Genomic DNA, 18,551 nt, shown 5'->3' on the forward strand with positions numbered 1-18,551 from the left:
CTGAATTTGCACAGTCCATAGTCTGCAGATACAATCTAGTTCAACAGATACATCTATTCAACATCAAACAACTATGTATTAATGGGCTATGAACCACAAAGAAGAATTTGGAAAACCAGAAATTATTAGGGTTAGGGAGAGATGTGGGTAAAAAACAGGAATAGAGTGATGTGGGAAGGGACAGGGAGAGTAAACTAAGTCCTAATCTCAAAGCAGGAAATAGGTTGGATATTATGAAAGTAGAGACAGAGAAAAAAAGAAGAAAAAGAAAGGGAAAAAATAGAGACCAGAAAAAAGAGAAAGTAAAAATTATTATGCAGAATCGAAAACAAACTATTCAGAGAAGAACATGAATATAATGAGAGAAGGGGAGGGATATAAAGGAGATGTGAAAATCTTAATAATAAAAATACTTAAAATATTATATAGGTATAAATTGGTAGTACTGCTATTATGGAATTTAAGTCTCAGAGGTTTTGAATTGAGTAATAAATTTGTGGATTAAGTGTGTACAGAATGGGGGATAGGGTCTAATAGTCAACTATGGGTTTATCTGAGGATGTGCAGTACAACAATTAAGTCTCATAAAGAACAAAAGAGAAGAAAATGTGAAAAGCATAAGAGAGAAAGAAAAAAGATAAAAAGTTCAGTTGAACTAAACAAAAACAAAAAGAATTTTTTTTATAAAAAGAAAGAAAAAAAGTAAACGGCACACATACATGTACTCCTAAAATAAAAATTATGAGGAAAAAAAAGTTACTAGAAAACAATTTTTTTCAAAAAACGTAAAAATTAAAAATTAAAAAAAAAAGTTTTAGAAAAGAAAAAAAATTTTATAAAAGGTATAAAAAAAAGAAGAGAAGAAAAAAATTCTTTGAATTTTTTGAAAGGGTTGGGAAAAATCCTGTATCTCCCATGTTTCCGTAACCAGTCTCTTGTTGGAGACTCTGTCTGCTTGTGGTCCTGTGGCTTGGCTGGTTTCTTAAGTCAGTTTGTTTGAACAGGCAGAAAAATGCTCTACTTTGCCCAGGATTTTGCAATCTTCCTCCCAGTTTATTCCAATGGGAGGGAGATCTGCTTTTAGTATCACAAAAGAGGGAGGTGGCTTTTTCCTCAAATTTGGAGATGCTGTGATGAGGCTAGTTTCTGGGTAGATTTGAGGCTTTTCAGCAAATAGTAGCTTTTCCCGGGGGCTAGTTAGTGAGAAACTCACAGAGCCCTGCCTGGAGCCATTCTCAGGATTTATGTTTACTGAATTTCAATTGATTATCAAGGCTGCTAAAGGGAGGAACAGCCTCTGGCTCTGATTACCCAGTGAAGAAAGCCACTCCTAGCGCTGGCGCAGGAGCTTGGTGAATTTTCCCTGGTAGGAGCTGAGTCTGGCAGGTCTGTTTAGGTTCTTGTGACCTGCTAAATAACTCTAGTTTTCTTCCAAGGCCTGAGTTGGAGCTAGCAGCTCCGCTGAGCTTTGTTGGTATCCAAGATGGAGATCTCCAGTACTGGGGAGGGGAGGGGTGGCCTTCCCTCCTCTGCTCCCTGAGAAGGAGTGAGGATGTCAGGCTTCTACTCACGCCAAGTTATGGTTCCTGGGTTGTCTCTGGTCTGTGAACTGCATGGTGAAGATGTCCGCTCATTGTTGGTTCTTGCTGGTGTTGAGAAGAATCCGCTCGCCCACTGCATCTGGCTCCTTTGTACCAGACTCTCTGTGATTCAGGTATGGTGGGTTCAGTCACCAGCGCCACCGCTGCTGTCGCAGTGGCTGCGGCTGCTGCAAGAGCTCAGATCTGTCTCCCTGTCTGGATTTTCCCTCTCTGGCACACTTGGTGTGATTCTCTGGCTTAGGACTGTTCACTGGAACTGTAAAACTGCTTTCTATGCGAGAGCTTGTTGTGCCTCCAGAATCTCCTCTGCCATCTTCCCGGAACTCTCTCTTTTTATCTTTTAAAATAAATTTTTTTGTTTAGTTCTAGTGACCATTTGATCCTTTTTTTCTTTCCTACTCTTTCTTTTCACGTTTTATTCTCTTTCATTCTTTGCATGATAAATTGCTGTTCTCATCCTCATATATACCTGTAGTTGATTATTTGACTTTAGCCCCATTGTGTACACACTTAATCCAGAAATTTATTACTCAGTTTAAAACTGCTTAGTCTTAACTTCCGTAATAGCAGTACTACCTCTTAATACCTATATAATATTTTTAGCATTTTTATATTTAAGTTTTCCATATCTCCATTATATCCCTCCTGTTCTCTTATTCTATCTGCTTTCTTCTCTGAATATTATGTCTTAAAATTTGCATAATTTTTAAGTGTTGCACTTCTAAATTTTTAATGTTTATTTTTCAGTTTTTTCTTGTCTTTTTTCTTTCTCTTTCTTCTTTTTTTCTCTCTCTACTATCATTCTATCCAAGCTATTTCCCGCTTTGATATTAGGATTTGTTTGAATTAACTCTCCCACTGCCTTTCCACATCCCTCTATGCCTATTTTTACACACATCTCTCCCTAAACTTATTAATTTCTGTTTGCCAACTTCTTCTTTGCTGTTCGTAGCCCATTAATACTTAGTTGTTTGATGTTGAATAGATATATCTATTGAATTATATTGTATCTGCAGACTTTTGACTGTGGAACTACAGACTTTGGTTGATGCTTGCCTTAAAGTAGTGTGCTAGCACAAAACTGGTTTATTTTCATCCCAAATGGGCAGAGCAATCTGGAAAAACACAAGAAAAATGGCAAGTCCAGGTATCTCGACTCCCACTAATAATAATCAGGTTACAAAAAAGATAATGAATAATCCATTGAAGAGTTCCCCAAAAGCTCTACAAATACTACTGGTAAACATGGTAGATTAAAAGATTGAAAATCTGTAAAGGACTCTCTATAAGCGTGATAGGGAGAGAGAGGAGGCAAAACAAAGGATATCATGAGTATGAGGAAGGTACTCAATGATTGATACAGGAATTGCGAGAGTAGCTTGAGAACACTTAAAGAGAAATAAAGGAATTGAGTGAGCAGGCTGGGATCAGTCAAAGAGAAAGTCATGAATGTCATGAGCAGGCTGAAAACACTCAAAGAGAACTACAGGAACTGTGTGAATATGAAGAAGCTAATCAAAGAGTAATAGAGGAATTGAGAGAGGGGGATGAGAATACAGAAAGATCACTAAAGGCATTCAAGGAATCCATAAATAGAGAGCACAGACAAGTCAGGGAGGCCACAAAAGGGAATGCTGAATGGAACCTAACAGAAGGAATAGGAGTCCAAGGAAACCATAACTAATCAACTAAGTGACTTGAGAATAAATGCTGACACCAAATTAAGGAAGTAAAGAAGTCCATACAAGATCTAAAACAAAGCTCCAACAAAGAATCTGAAGCCATCAAAGCCGACCAACTAGAAGGAAAAATAAAAAACAAAGTAGAAAGACTTGATAGTAGGTTAGACCATGCTGAAGATCGAATTTCAGGGATTGAAGTCAGCCTAGTTGTTATAAAGAAAGAACATACAACCATCCAAGACAAATCCAAGAAATATGACAGAGCTATTCAACACTTGGAAGACAACATCAGAAGGCCTAATCTGAGGCTAATGGGTGTAGAGACAGAAGTTAATGGTCTAGGAAATCTGTTTAACAGGATCCTAGCAGAGAACTTTCCAAACATGCACAAAGATAGGTCTATTCAGATACAAGAAGCTTTTAGAACACCAAATAGACAGGACCAGGATAGGACATGCCACCGTCACATTATAATATACACACGATCAATTCAGACCAAAGAAAAGTTCCTTAAAGCTGTCAAGGAGAAAAGCTCAATCACCGATAAAGGGAAACCAATTAGAATCAGCTCAGATTCCTCAGCAGAAACAATTAATGCCAGAAGAGCCTAGAATGATGTATGCCATGTCCTAAAGACAAACAACTATCAACCAAGAATACTGTACCCAGATAAACTCTCTTTCAAAACCAACTAGATCACAATTAAGGCTAAGCAACCATACCCAAACTGAGAATCCAAGAACCATAGGAAGAACCAAGTTTCCACAGCCCCCAAGAAGGTGGATAAAATGGCAGCAACTCCCAAATACCTCAGTCCTATCTCTCAACATTAACGGACTTAACTCTCCAATTAAACGACATAGACTCTCTTCTTGGATTAAAAAGCAACATCCTTCTATTTGCTTCTTTTAGGAGTCACATCTTGCCCGTAAACACAAACACATTTTCAATGTGAAAGGTTGAAACAAAATCTACCAAGCAAATGGCCCCCATAACCAGGCGGGAGTTGCAATCCTAATACCAGATAAAATAGACTTCAAATTAAAATTAGTGAGAAAACATAAAGAAGGTCGCCACATACTCATTAAGGGATCTCTCCTTCAGGAGGATGTTACAATTCTAAATATCTATTCGCCAAACAACAGAGCACCCAAATTTATCCAAGAAACACTACTTTCCCTCAAATCCCACATAGATCTAAAGACACAGGCCGAAATTTTCTTAATAGTGACCCAGAAGCACAACAAATCTAAGAAGGGTTGAACAAATGGGATTGCATGAAATTGCATAGGTTCTGCATGGCAAAGGACATAACTAGCAAGATCAGTAGAAAGCCCACGGATTGGGAGAAGGTCTTCACTAGCCATATAACAGACAAGGGTCTCATATCTAAAATATACCTGCAACTCAAAAAATTAAACCCCCCAACAACAAACCTTCAAAGAAAAAACTGCCCAATAAATAATTGGGCTAAAGACATAAAGAGAAACTGCTCTGAATAGGAACGAAAGATGGCCAATAGACACATGAAGAAATGCTCAACCTCCCTAGCAATAAAAGAAATGCAAATTAAAACAGCATTGAGATACCACCTCACCGCAGTTAGAATAGCTAGAATCAAGAACTCTAATAACAACAGATGCTGGATGGCATGTGGACAGAAGGGAACCTTAATGCATTTTTGGTGGGAGTATAAACTTGTACAACCACTTTGGGAAGTAGTATGGAGGTTCCTCAAAAGACTCCACATAGAGCTCCCCTATAACCCAGCAATCCCACTATGGGGCATTTAACCAAATGTTCACAAACAAAACTACAAGAAAGTTACCAACACAGCTATGTTTATTGCAGCCTTATTTACCATAGCTAAGATATGGAACCAACCCAGATGCCCCTCAGTAGATGAATGGATCAAGAAAATGTGTTATATATACACAATGGAATTCTATGCCTCCATCAGAAAGAATGACATTGCCCCATTTGTTAGGAAATGGAAAGACTTGAGAAAAATTATATTAAGTGAAGTAAGCCAGGCCCAAAGACACTTAGGTCCCATGGCTTCCCCTATTTGTAATAACTTGTATAAGTCTGAGTCAAGCAGAAAAGGTCAGATAAGTTGATGTTAGGGAAATGAACCCTATGATATTTATTCAAATGATTTTTTTCTTTCATGCAATTGTTTCTAACACATTTATAAGATGATTTCTTTGTTGCTTTACATGTGCCTCCACCACTGTATAACCCCTGCTTTCACTGTATTTGATGTTATCATTTGTGGAGGGGAAGGGAAAAAACAAATCGTTTAAATAGGTGGACCCATTGCAACGAGACATACAAGTCATTATGTCAAAAACGAACTTTACAACTTTGGTGGGGGGGGGATGAGGGTTGGGTGGTGGGACGGGGGGAGAATGGGAGGGGAAGGGGAAACAAAGGAGGAGGCTACAATGCTTTATCAAAAATGTACTCATTGTCTTGCCCATGTAATTGTAACCACTCTGTACAGTATTTTCACAATAAAAAAGTGGTCTAATTTGGAAAATGTTCCATGTAATGGTGAGAAAAAATGTATTCTGATGCTGCTGGGTGAAATATTCAGTAGTTTTCTGTTAAATCTAGCTGATCTAGGCAGTTCTTTTGATCTGCAGTTTCTCTGTTGAGTTTTTTCGAGTTGATCTATGTATTGTGGATAGTGGTCTTTTAAAGTCCCCAACAATTCTTATCTTTGGATCTATTTGAGATTTTGGGGAAAGTAGTATCTGTTGGATAAATTTCGGTGATCCATTGTTTGGCGAATAGTATTTATTATTGCAATATCTTCCTGAAAGAAAGATCTCTTAATTCGTATGTAGTGAACTTCTTTATCTCTTCTCACTAATTTTAATTTGAAGTCTATTTTATCTGATGTTATGATTGCAATTCCTGTCTGTTTATGCGGGCCATTTGCTTGGTAGATTTTGTTCCAGACTTTCATGTTCAAAGTGTATTTGTTTTTATGAGCAAGGTGTGATTCCTGAAGGCAGCAGATAGAAGGATGTTGCTTTTTAATCCAACTAGACAGTGTATGTCGCTTAATTGGAGAGTTAAATCCGTTAATATTGACAAAAAGGACTGAGAAGTGTTTGGTAGTTTCTGCCATTTTATCCGCCTTCTTGGGGGCTGCCTCAACTTGGTTCTTCCTATGGTTTTTGGATTCTCAGTTTGGGTGCCATTTCTTTGTCTTTATTGTGATCTTGTCCGTTCTGTCTGTGTAGGACATCTTTAAGTATCTTTTGTAGGACCGGTTTGGTGGAGATACATTTTTTTTCAGTTTTTCTTTTCTATGGAAGATTTTTATTTCACCTTCAGTTATGAAGGAGAATTTAGCTGTTTACAGTATTCTTGGTTCATACTTTGTCTTTAGGTCATGGCATGCATCATTCCAGGCTCTTCTTGCTTTAATTTACTCTGATGAAAAAAATGAAGTTATTCTAATTGTTTTCCCTTCATAGATGATTGATCTTTTCTCATTGACAGCTTTAAGGATCTTTTCCTTGGTCTGAATTGATCTTGTGCATATTATAATGTGACGGTGGGATGTCCTGCTCTCGTCTGGTCTATTTGGGGCTCTAAACGTTTCTTGTATCTGAATAGGCCTATCCTTTTGCATGTTTGGGAATTTCTCTGCTAGGATCCTGTTAAACAAATTTCCTAGACCATTATCTTCTGTTTCTAGGTGCTCCTCTACACCCATTATTCTCAGATTAGGCCTTCTGATGATGTCTTCCAATTGCTGAATATATCTATCATATTTCTGGATTTGTCATGGATAGTTGTACATTGTTTCTGTATAATATCTAGGCTGTCTTCATTTACCGAGATTCGATCTTCTGCATGGTCTAACCTACTGTCAAGACTTTCATCTTTGTTTTTTATTCATTTTCCTTCTAATTTTTTGGTTTTGATTACTTCAAATTCTTTGTTGGAGCTTTGTTTTAGATCTTGAATGGACTTCTTTACTTCCTTAATTTGGTGTTCAGTTCTTATTCTCAAATCACTTAGTTGTTTGGTTATGGTTTCCTTATACTCCCATTCTTTTTGTCGGGTTCCATTCTGCATTCCCTTTGTGGTCTCCCTGAATGCTTTCAACTGTCTGTTTATGGATTCCATGAATGCCTCTATTGAACTTTGTTTATTCTCGTCCCTCCCTTGCAATTCCAGTGTTACTCTTTGATTAGCTTCCTCATTTTCATGCAATTCCTGTAGTTCTCTTTGACTGTTCTCAGCTTGTTCACGCAATTCCTGACATTCTCTTTGTCTGTTTTCAGCCTGCTCATGCAATTCCTATAATTCTATGATGGTTCTCAGCCTGCTCACACAATTCCTTTATTTCTCTTTGAGAGTTCTCAACCTATTCATGCATTTCTGTATCAATCTTTGAGTAGCTTCCTCATGCTCATGAGATTACTGTATTGATCTTTGGTTTGCTTCCTCTCTCTCCCTATCATGTTCACACTGAGTCCTTTGCAAGTTTTCTATCTGTTCATTCACCATGTTTCCAAGTAATATTTATTGAGCTTTTGGGGAACTCTCCTCTGGAATACTGGTTATCATGAGTGGGAGTTGAGATACCAGGACTTTCATTTTTCTTGTGTTTTTCTGGCTTGTTCTGTCCATTTGATATGAAAGTTTTCTGCTAGAATACTTTTTGAAGGCACGCATCAACCAAAGTCCTGCAGTTGCACAGGCAAAAGGACACAGATATAATCTAGTTCAACAGATACAATCTATTCAACATCAAACAACTATGAATTAATGGGCTAACAACAGCAAGGACGAATTTGGCAAACCAGAAATTATTATATTTAGGGACAAATGTGAGGAAAAATAGGATTAGAAGAATGTACAGAGGTAAAAGGAGAGTGAATTTAACCAAGTTCTAATCTCAAAGAGGGAAATGGATTGGACAGAATAGTAGGAGAGAGAAAAAAAGACAAGAAAAAATGGGAAAAACAAATATTTAAGTTTAATAAATGAATCTTAAAAATTATCTAATTTAAGGTGATATTGAGAGAAGAAAAAGATATGATGAGAGGAGGGGAGGGATAGAAAGGAGACATGAAAAACTAAAAAATAAAAATTCTCAAAAATTATATAGGCCTAAAGAGATAATACTGCTATTACAGAATTTAAGGCTAAGAAGTTTTGCTTTGAGTAATAAAATTCTTGATTAATGTGTATACAATGGGGGTAAGGTCTAATATTTGACAATGGGCATATATCTGAAGATGAGCAGAACAGCAAGTAAGTCACACACAAAAACAAGGAAACAGAAGAAAAATGAAAAGAATGAAAAAGAAAAAAAAAGGATAAAAGGACCAAAAGGTCAGTAGAGATTTAAACAAAGCACACTCACACACACATACACCTAAAATAAAAATTAGGAGGGGAGAAAAAAATGAGTAGAAAACAATTTTTTTAAAAATCTAAAAATTAAAAAAGGTACCAAAAAGAGTTCATTTTTTTGCGGGGGGTGAGGGAAGTAGATGGGAAGAACCTGTATCGCCCTGTGTCTGTAACCAGTCTCTTGGTGGAGTCTTTAGTCTGCTTGTGGTGTTTGGTTTGCCTGTGGCTTGATTGGTTTCTTAACTCAATTTGTTGGAACATGCAGAAAAATGATCAGGATTTTGTGATCCTCCTCCCAGTATAGTTCAATGAGAGGGAGATCTGCTTTGAGTTTCACAAAAGAGGGAGATGGCTGTTTCCTCTAATTTGAAGATGCTGTGATGAGGCTATGTTCTGGGTAGAATTGAGGCCTTTCAGCAAATTGCAGCTTTTCCCTGAGGGGTAACTTCTGAGACACTCACAGAGCCCAGCCTAGAGTCATTATCAGGGTTTATGTTTACTGAATTTCACTTGATTGTCTAGGCTGCTGTAGGGAGGGGCAGCCTCTGGCTCTGTTTACCCAGTGAAGAAAGTCACTCCCCTCGGGGCAGAGCTTTATCTGCCTGGGCTGCATGACTTTTCCCAGGGAGGAGCTGAGCCTGGCAGGTCAGGTCAGGTGCCTGAGACCTCCTAAATGACTCTTTTGTTTTTTTTCCAAGGCCTGAGTTGGAGCTTGCTGCTCAGCTGGGCCTTTTCAATATCAAATATGGAGGTCTCCGGGGGTGAGGATGGTAAGGGTGGCCTTCCCTCCTCTGTTCCCTAAGAAGTAGTGAGCATGTCAGGATTCTACTCACGCTGGAGTCTTGGTTCCTGGGTTGTCTCTGGTCTGTGATATGCAGGATGAAGATATCTGCTACTTATCAGTTCTTTCTGGTTTTAAGTAGAATCCGGTCACCTGCTGTGTCTGGCACCATTGTCCCAGACTCTGTGTTGTTCTTTTGGCGGCTAGGTTGCTGCCGTTGCCGCCACCACCACAGCTGCAGCTAATGGCAAGTGCTCAGATCTGTCTCCTTGTCTGGATTTTCCCTCTCTGGCCAAACTGTACTGTGATGGCACACTTGGTCATTCTCTGACCTAGGACTCTTCAGTGGAACACTACAACTATTTTCTATGTGAGAGCTTGTTTAGCCTCTAGCTTCTCCTCCTCCATCCTCCCCTAAAGTAATCTGTTGTTGCTTTTTAAAAAACTGGTGACAGTTTCTCATGCCTGTAATCATAACAACTCAGGTGGCTGAGATCTGATAATCGAGGATTAATAACAGCCTGGGTAAGAAGGTCTGTGAGACTATTATCTCATTAACTGGTTACCAAGAAACTAAAAGGGCCCTGTGGGCCAAACTAGTAGAGTGATAGCCTTGAGCACAAGAGAATAGGGATTTCAATCAGGCCCTCAGTTCAAGCTTCTCATATTAAAAAATGTTAAAAACAATTTGCCATCATTTGTAATTTCAGCATCCTCAACTAGTGGTTTATTTAAAGCCAATTTGCATCTCAGTTTGCACGTATTTGGGTGGGGGAACTAAACTTATATAACATTTAAAAGAAAATAAATGAGCACAAGGGTACAGGTGGCTCACGCCTATAATCCTACCTTCTCAGGAGGCTGAGAAATGAGGATGTTGGTTCAAAGCCAGTCTTGGGCAGAAAAGTTCCCATGAGACTGCTATTTCCAATTAACCACTAAAAAAACAAGAAATGGCACTATGGTTTAATCTTGTATGGCAGAGTGCTAAACTTGAGCAAAGAAGCTCTGGGACAGCACCCATGCCCTGTATTCAAGCCTATGTCTGAAGGAAAAAATAAAGATTTCAGGGCTGGGAAGGTGGCTAAATGGTAGAGTGCTTGCCTTGCATGTATGAGCCTTTGGGTTCGATTTCTCAGTACCACATAAGCAGAAAAGCCAGAAGTGGCACTGTGGTTCAAGTGGTAAAGTGATATCCTTGAGGTGAAGAGCTGAGGGACAGTGCCCAGGCCCAGAGTTCAGGACCCATCATGGACGAAAAACAAACAAAAAAAAGAGTTCAAACAAATGATGTGCACAATAGACTACACACTAAAGATGAAAGATTAAATTAATACATTAATAATTAAAATGATGAACATTGTTCCAATTTTGTAGGTGGTGAATGTAGCAGAAAAAGTGATAAGATATAATGATTCATTTCTAACAACTCTTCCATTTTTCAAACTCATTTACTACTTTTAAACTAAAGAGGCACGTAAGTATCACTTTACAGAAAAACAAAACTGTACATGTATTTTAGCCTGAATTCCACATTTTATAATTTGCCTTTTAGTGAACAATCTATCTTTTCATATAAAATACCTGTGATACCTTTATTTAATACTTCACATCTTTCCAGTATTTGGTTATATCAAAATTCCTCCCTTCCTTCTTTTCTTCCTTTCATTCCTTCATATTCTTTCCTCCTTTCAATCTTAGCAATTAAACTCAGGGCTTCATGAATTTTAGGTAGGTGCTCTACAAAGTGAGCCACACACCTGCTCTTTTCGCTTTAGTCACTTTTGTTTTTGTTGGTCATGTGGTTTGAACTCTGCACCTGTACACTGTCCCTGCACTCTTCAGCTCAAGGCGAGTGCTCTACTGTTTCAGCCACAGTGCTACTTCTAGTTTTCTAGTGGATTATTGAGATAGGAGTCTCACACACTTTCCTGCCTAGATTTGCTTTGAACTGGGATCTTCAGATCTCAGCCTCCTGAGTAGCTAAGATTACAGGCATGAGCCACCTGTGCTCAGCGCTGCTGTAGCCATTTTTATGACAGGGTTTTCTGTTTATGACCAGGCCAGCATGGATCACAATCCCTCGATGACAGGGAGGGTTGTGTGTAGCAAGTCAGACACAGTGGGGAAACAACTTTCTCTGCCCATCACAGGGAGAATTTTGGAGGGTTGCATTAGAAATTTCTAGAAGTGGGTTGTGAGGAGAATTCTGTTTCCAGGAGTCTCTTCCCACTTCCCAGCATTCTAGTCCTGCCACAAAGGGTCTATGGTAGAAGGTTCAGGATGGAGAGGGCAGACTCTCATTTTCCTTGTCACCAATCTGCCCACAGCATCAATTGTTCCATCTTAACTATTTGGATGGACTTCTACCCTGATGATTTTTATGAGCACAAGAAACTTGACATCCTGAAAAAACTTACACAGTATGACAAGCTCAACATGCCCTCTTCAGACTTGCTGTTCTGCTTACATATTCTTCTGGACCAGCTGGAGCAATGCATGACCCGTGAGACCAAGGAAAAGAGTAAATAGTCCTTGTTTAGATGCCTTAGAGCTTTTGAGTAGGGATGGAACCTAGGTCTCAAGGGATGGGCCTGCTTTGCCAAGAGCCCTTTGTATTACCCAGCTTGGCAAAATGTCCTTTTATGGATGTTCTATGCCGGGTAATGTCTGTTCCCTTTTTAAAAGAACTTGGACATAACCACTCATTAGAAACACCCTACCTTCTCATCAGTGTTCAGCCCAAACTCAAGTTCTACAGCTTCTCCTACTAAATCCTCATAGAAGTTTAGTCACACTTTAACTTCTAGAGTCTACTCTAAGACTCCTGTACCTATTTACATTCTTATGTTTGTGTCACTGTAGAGAACTTCCTGCTGAACTCCAGATAAAGAACCCATCAGTGATGTCGCCTATGGTGACTGATGGAGGTTGGAAGCCAAAACTGGACTCCAGAAAGCATGTGAACATAGAGGCTTTTTTCAATGTGTAGAAAGGCCCAACTAGGTTTTGAGTCCTGTGGACATCCCACTGGTTCTGAACTCCACATGTGATGTAGGTGTACCTGCACATACCACCAAGGAAGAAGATGATCCAGAATGTCTTCCATTGATGTTCACAATTCACCTAGATCACATCCAAACCAGTAAAAAATGTTTTGGTCCTGGCGTGCAGGGTAAATATGTGCTAATGGAAAATGACCCCAGTCTATGTTCAAGAAAACCAATAAGTTAGGTCCAAAGTCTAGATTCAGTTGAGGAAAGGGAATCTGTCCTCACAGAATATCCACACCAATCTGTCCTTCTGCTGGGGATCCAATTTCCAATTGAGAAATAAGATCTGTCCCTCCCTAGACTCGGGAAGAAAATACTGCCTTTAATGAGAAAGTAGATCCTTTTGAGGACTCTGAGGCAGAATTTGTGTCTAAAGCCAACTTAGAAGACAATCCAGATTTAGAGATTGCTTCCCCCCTTCTTTAGAAAATCGTTATATTTCTTTTTGGTCCTTATTGTTGTAAAATGATCATTCTAGTTATTTTTCTAACGTTATTAAAATGTCAGTGTTTATGTTATATTATATAATTCATGAGCCTTAAATGTGTTTTTTTTTCAACCTACAATGTAAAGCACCATGCACATGTGTTCTGTGTGTGGGAAAACAGAGTGACAGTGGGATGAACAAGAGAGCCTACTGGATATAAAGGGAATGGTTAAATGCACAGGGAGTTGCAAGGAAGCCAGGCCATGCCTGCATGGGGTGATAAGGTGGCTACAAAAGATATAGGACATACCAGATCAGATGACCTAGAAAGCTGTTCTGTCAATTGGGACAAATGCTACAATACTTATAGTGGTATGTTGGACTTTCTTCCAACAGTGAGTTCAAGTCTGTATACATATTCATTGTGCTTTGGGAAATATTGAAGAAAAATTTGGCTCCATTAACATAAAAATTCTACTTAGGGCTGAATATATTTGACAAAATACATAAGAAATATCGAAACTGGAAAGTATAAGCCATCATCAATAGAAGAAAGAAGGCTTATATAGATCGACAAACACAAAATCAGGAAGCAATTAAATCAGTTATATGGAAATGCATGTTATATTCATTACATTTTATATAGTATATTATATGATATATAAGATCAAATATGATTTTTCATACTACAAGTGCTTTTAACTTTTTCAATCTTAAGTATTTTTTCACATAATATTAGTGTAAAATATTATTGGGGAAAGTGGTAATATAACTTTGATTATAATTATATGAATATATATTTTTGTGTTTCTAGATATAACACTGATTATAAATAGATGGATAAATATAAACATATATTTGTATATCTGTCTATGAGGTGAATATAATGAAACAGGCTACACGATGTATAAAAAGGCAGTTATGAGTTAGTATATGAGACTCAGGCCTGTAATTCTAGTGATGTGGGAAGCTGGGTTCTGAGTTTTAGTTTCTCTTACCCCCATGCCATTAGATTTTCAGAGAAGACCTGGTCCCTCGAGTGTAGCCAAGCGACACATATGCAGTAGGATCACACTCTGTGACCCCAGAGGAAAGTCAGTAGAAATCAGGACAAGCCTCTTATGCTATGGCAGTCTACTCAGTTCCTGTGACAAGATGGCCATCTGTAGAACATCAGATGTAAAGTTGGCAATCCCTCCCAAAATGTTTTTGACTATCCTGAATTAAACCTTATTTCCCTTCCCAAGCTGCAAACACATAGAAATATGCCAAGGGCTCAAGAGAGATGGACAAAGACTTACAAATACATAAAATTATATACTTTTTTTGGGTCCGGTTGTCAGCTTGAACTCTGGGCCTGGGTGCTATCCATCAGCTCTTCAGCTCAAGGCTAGCGCTCTACCACTTGAGCCACAGGGCCACCTCCAGCTTATTTTCTTTTTGCTTATGTGGTTCTGAGGAATCGAACTCAGAGCCTCATGCATGCAAGGCAAGCACTCTACCACTAAGCCACCTTCCCAGCCCCAAAATTATATACTTTGTTTCAGTAATTCAATGACAAATCATCAAAGGCATATCTTGAATTTTCTTTTTTTAATGGAAATGGGAATATACACTGAGTGCATTAGGGAGTAGGTGATAGTTAGGATGCTGAGTTGTGGAATGGACTCCTGGGCATGGGAGACACTTGCCTTGGAGAACTTGTGTGGAGATGCATCTCCGCACACAGTTTCACAAAACAATGCCCATAACTTGTATGATGTCATAGCCATCTTTCCATAGCAGCAAATAGGTGTCAGGCACTGATCTTGCTCTGAGGTGGACTCAGCAACACAGAAAGGCACAAAGAATGAGAGGGAATGACTGCTAGCCACCAGACATCAGCTTCAAGAGCTGTCTTGACCAGAAGCTAAGATAAATTGAGCTGGAGAAGGCTGATCCCTATGCAAGGCTCCTGAGCACTAAGGACCAGGCACTATTATAGGTGTTGGAGAAACAAGTGAATGTGGCTCTCTCCTCATCAATTTCATGCTGAAAAGAAAACCAGAAATCATAATGATAATTTTTATAAATCAGAGACATGACATTGGTAGTTTTGTGGCAACAACTTCACAGCGGTTATGTGAGGAGATATTCCTGAGGAGGAGATAGTTAACCTGAGAGCCATCATCCATGCAATTAACTAGAAGCAGGTACTCCAGGCAGTAAGAGCAGCAAGTACATCCCTCATTGATGGGAAAGGATGTAACTTGCTTCAGAAAAGGAAAACATCACTGACGTGCTTGCTTGTGAAGTAAGAATAAAAAGGTACAATGAAGAAAAAAAGATCAGACATGAAGATCTGAATAAATTATATAGATATTGATGCTGCGAGTTACAAGAAGAAAAATTCTGATGTTATTCTAAATCTGACATAACCCACTGGAACCAAAATGCTCACATAGTACCTAGACACATCTGATTCACCTAGAGAATACTTTTAAAATGTGATTCTAGCCAGGTTCTGGTGGCTCACAACTGGAATGCGAGCTACTCAGGAGGCTGATACCTGAGGATCACGTTTGAAGCAAGCCCAAAGAGGAAATTTGGAAAGACTCATCTCCAATTAACCAACAAAATTATGGACTTGAAGCTGTGGTTCAACTGGTAGAGCACTAGCCTTGAGAAAAAATTAAAGGACAGCACCCAGGCTCTAGGTTCAAATCCCTGGACTTCACAAAACAAAAAGTCAACAAATAAAATTTGGTGCTCAGTCGATCATCACTTAGCATTCTACTTCAATGTATTTAGTATGAGCCTAGGAAGTTACATCTTTAGCAAATGCTCTCCCCTCATATTCTGCTTCATTACCAGTATTCAAACCCCTGGCATTACCAAAGTCTCCTCCCAGTTAGCATAGCAGTCTACCACTGGAAATTAATAGATATATTTTTATTAATCATAATCTATCCACACACATCAAATGAGTAGTAGCCACATTCCACTATTCTGAATGTTTTTTCTCCCCCTTTGAGTTAATAAACCTTACCATTAAAAACTATAGAATACTTATTAAATTAAGTCAACAGTCATCATTCTTCCACCCAATCTTGTAACCTAATTTATGTGGTTTTTTTTTGTTTCTTTGATGTTGGTGCCCTGTATCTTGTATGTACATTTCTCTAGCTTTGGGAGGTGAAGGGAAAAAACCAAATGCTTAACTAGGGATACAGTTTGACCCATTTTAACAATGAGATCAAGACACTATGTTCAAAAACGAACTTTACAATTTAGGCAGGGAGTGGGAAGGAGGGATGGAAAGGAGTAGTTGTGGAGGTGGAAGGGTAGGGATGGTAGGGGAAAAACAAAGGAGGAAGTATCAATGCTTGAGAGGAAATGAACTCATTACCTACCTTATGTAACTGCAATCCCTTTGTACATTATTTTTACAAAAAAAAAAACGTATTAAAAAAGATGAAAAGACCCAGAAATAAAACTACATACTTACAATCATCTGATATTCGACAAAAGAGTGAAAGATGTAATGTGGAAAAAACATAGCCTTGCCGGGTAACTGTGGCTCATGCCTTTAATCTAGCTAATCAGAAGGCTGAGATCTGAGAATGGTTGTTGAAAGCCAGCAGGGCCAGGGAAGTCGATGAGACTCTTAGCTCCAATAAACCACAAGAAAATGGGAAGTGGAACTGTGGTTCAAGTACTAGCCTGGAGATGAAATGCTGAGGGGTAGCTCCGAGGCCGAGAGTTCAAGCCCCACGACAGACACACACAGACACAGACACAGACACACAGACACACACAGACACACACAGACACACACACACACACACACACACACACACCCCACACACATTCACAGACATCATAGGCTCTTCAACTATTGGTGTTGGGAAAACTGGACATCAATAGGCAGAAAACTGGAAGTGGATCTCTGCTTGCACTAACATCAACTCAAAATGGATTAACTACATTAAAATCAGCCAAACTACTATAAGACAGAAAAAGGGTGACATTAGAACTTATAGGTACTGAGGTGGAAGCTGGGCAGCTGCACGCTGAGCACCGGTAGTTGCGCTCCAGATCCTGCAATCTCACACTGCGTGCCTCGACCCAGTAACTGCTTACTCCAGTTGGCCCCTGCAATGGGCGCCATGCTTCCTGCGGCGCCCGGCGCTCAGGGCAGCTCTACTCACCGCCCTGGCCCTGCTTCTCAGGCCACCGGTTACGAGGGTCCCATCTTGCAATGCGAGCACTGTGATGGGATCGCGCTGGCCCAGTGCGAGCCTCTGCCTGCAGTGCCTGCGTGTGCCGAGCTGGTGCGCGAGCCAGGCTGTGGCAGCTGCCTGACATGTGCTCTGCGGGAGGGCCAGCCGTGAGGTGTCTACACAGAACTCTGCAGCTAGGGGCTCAGCTGCCAGCTGCCACCAACCGAGCCACGCCCACTGCAGGCGCTGCTGGATGGCCGCGGGTTCTGCGCCAATGCCAGCGTCCTGGCTGGCTGAGCGCCTACCTGCTGCTGGCGCCCTCTGCCTCAGGAAATGCTAGTGAGTCAGAGGAGGACCTAGGCACCGGGAGCTTGGAGAGCCATGCCCCTCCCAGCACACATAGGGTGCCTGACTCCAAGTTCCATTCCATTCACGCGAAGCTGGACACCATCAAGAAAGGTCACACAAAGGACAGCCAGCACTACAAAGTCGACTATGAGTCCCAGAGCACGGACACTCAGACCTTCTCCTCGGAGTCCAAACTGGAGATAGAATATGGTCCCTTCCTTAGAGAGATGCAAGACACCCTGAATCACCTGAAGTTCCCCAATGTGCTGAGTCCCAGGGGTGTGCACATCCCCAACTACGACAAGAAAGGATTTTATAAGAAGAAGCAGTGTCGCCCCTCCAAAGGCAGAAAGCGGGACTTCTGTTGGTGCTTGGACAAGTATGGTCAGCCCCTCCCAGGCTTCAACAGCAAGGGCACGGACGACTTGCACTGCCTCGGCATGCATAGCCACTAAACCCCACTGCATCAGTTAAATTGGAGCTCCAATACGCCTTACTTTACACAAAAGACTGCCACGGACAGAACAGTACCTGCCTACAGCCTCCACTTACATTACTTTTTGTGATGACCTGGTTTTTTGTGTGCTTTTTAAAGAAAACCAAAGTTTAGACAGAGATTTTAGAAATGTCTATTGTTCCTTTAAATGGTAAACTTGAGCATCTTTCCACTTTTCAGTAGTCAGAAAAGAAAATTAATTTCTCTGTTGCTTTCTGTAAAAATAACTGATACTCCTGCCCAAAGCAGCGGACTTGATCCCCTTCTAGAAACCTCTCCACATCTGCCCATTGGAACAGCTGACCTTCTGCCTCCCTCACTTCAGTGGCTATTGTAGAAGACACCTCCTCATTGCCCTCTGCACTGCTCAGGCCTCATGGAGAACAGGAAGGTCAGAAACTCAAATCACCTGGACATCTCTACCATACACGAGACCCCTGGGCCTCCTGATACTATCTTTGATTCCAAGCCATGGACCCCTGGGCCGCAAAGCTTCTTCATTATTTGCAAGTGACTTGATCTGCTTGGAAAATACTGGAGAGATTGAGGTGGAATATAACTGACCAAGAAAGTTCT

At 40.1% G+C, this 18,551-nt stretch overlaps 1 pseudogene; it reads left to right on the plus strand.

The window, feature by feature from the left end:
- The first annotated feature begins 12,354 nt into the window (after positions 1-12,354).
- On the plus strand, positions 12,355-17,934 carry LOC122117569 (annotated as a pseudogene).
- Positions 17,935-18,551: the final 617 nt, after the last annotated feature.

The sequence above is a fragment of the Dipodomys spectabilis genome, unplaced genomic scaffold (assembly GCF_019054845.1).
Source record: "Dipodomys spectabilis isolate Male_0828 unplaced genomic scaffold, ASM1905484v1 ptg000144l, whole genome shotgun sequence".
Lineage (NCBI taxonomy): Eukaryota > Metazoa > Chordata > Mammalia > Rodentia > Heteromyidae > Dipodomys > Dipodomys spectabilis.